The following is a 1,578-nucleotide window of genomic DNA, read 5'->3' as shown; positions in this document are numbered from 1 at the left end:
GTCCAGTAATGCTGTTTGTGTGTTTGTGTCTGTATGACAAGAGTCCAGTAATGCTGTTTGTGTGTTTGTGTCTGTATGACAAGAGTCCAGTAATGCTGTTTGTGTGTTTGTGTCTGTATGACAAGAGTCCAGTAATGCTGTTTGTGTGTTTGTGTCTGTATGACAAGAGTCCAGTAATGCTGTTTGTGTGTTTGTGTCTGTATGACAAGAGTCCAGAAGTGCTGTTTATGTGTTTGTGTCTGTATGATAAGAGTACAGTAGTGCTGTTTGTGTGTTTGTGTCTGTATGACAAGAGTCCAGAAGTGCTGTTTATGTGTTTGTGTGTGTCTCCTGATTAGTGTCGCGTCGCTGCAGCTGCGCCTGCACTGAGCGTGCGCGCGACGGCGTTGCGAGTTTGACAGCAGCAGGAGAAAGAGAAGAGAAGAGAAGCTGCGGTGCGCGCCGACAAACAACACACTAAACGTACACCAGTCCCATGAAACTGGACAGGTCGAGGATTCATCACTGGAATCGGTGAGTTTCACGTTTCGTTATCTTGAATGCAGCGTTATTCTCTCCGTGCTTGTGGCGAGGCGCTTTTGCTGAGGAGAATGCGCAGTATTTGAGTCAATGAGGAGCATCCAGTAGTGCTTCTCCCATGGCAACCAATGATGATGCGGATTTTCACGGCGACATGGCAGGGATCACAAAGGATGAGTTTCTTTGAAATATCACACAACACGTCCGTTTAATCCGAACGCCGTTTAAAATTCAGCTTTCATTGTGCGTCGTGTCGATAAACGGCCCGTCATGAAAGTCTATGTTTAATTGAAATCTTGCTCGGTCACCAGCAGGTGTTCCCGTCATTCTCAGGCATCATCCTCAATATTTGCTCATTATGGCGCATTTCCGAAATGTAAATATTTGATTTGGGTATTTATTGATTTTCATTTGAGAACTAGATGGACCTGCTGTCATGGCATGAAGACAAAAACGGCCGTTTACAGTCATAGGATACCCCACAAAAGACAACGGGAACAAGGCTTTCATTAGCCTACTGCATCTTTCTTTATGGTCTTTGTTTCTTTTAGAAATAATGTTATAAAGTAATGGCACGTTCCATTAATAGGGTGCAAATGGGGCCTAAACTCGTAAAAAGGTACATATTTGTTATTTTACACTTATTTTTATTTTAACAAATTGCGAAAGGAAAATTGTCAGCCTCACTGTTGTCAACTGAATATTATTTAAACTTTTCTATTTTCAGTTCTTTTTCTTTGGTGTTCATAACTTTTGCAACCCTGTTAAAATTTGGGACCTGTCTAAATGCAGTTTATACCCTGTTTTGTGTTTTTTTGTTGTTGCAGTTTTACATTAAATGAACATCTAAAATAGGTTATAATGTTTTAATAATACATAAATAAACAAACGTTGGCAGTAGCAGGATGGCAAATTTATAATAAAGTGTTGAATAATAGGACCCATTTGTTGGATGATCAACTTTATATTTATGGCATATTTCTCATATATATTTCACACACACACACACACACACAGACACACACACACACACACACACACACCCTCACACATATATAT

General features: G+C 40.2%; 1 protein-coding gene across 9 annotated transcripts in view; it reads left to right on the top strand.

Annotated features, from left to right (window-relative positions):
• The first annotated feature begins 377 nt into the window (after nucleotides 1–377).
• nrcama (neuronal cell adhesion molecule a) overlaps nucleotides 378–1,578 on the top strand; it is a 62,006-nt gene continuing 60,805 nt past the window's right edge. For 7 of the 9 annotated variants that reach the window (XM_016443116.1, XM_016443110.1, XM_016443112.1 and 4 more), the window contains exon 1: nucleotides 378–513. The gene's annotated coding sequence lies outside the window, so the exon portion shown is untranslated. The remainder of the gene's footprint in view (nucleotides 514–1,578) is intronic. The other 2 variants (XM_016443115.1, XM_016443117.1) reach the window with 1 other exon arrangement.

The sequence above is a fragment of the Sinocyclocheilus anshuiensis genome, unplaced genomic scaffold (genome assembly GCF_001515605.1).
Source record: "Sinocyclocheilus anshuiensis isolate Anshui unplaced genomic scaffold, SAMN03320099.WGS_v1.1 scaffold916, whole genome shotgun sequence".
NCBI lineage: Eukaryota > Metazoa > Chordata > Actinopteri > Cypriniformes > Cyprinidae > Sinocyclocheilus > Sinocyclocheilus anshuiensis.
The sequence above is the reverse complement of the archived record's forward strand: the minus strand, read 5'-3'. Positions and strand labels throughout refer to the sequence as shown.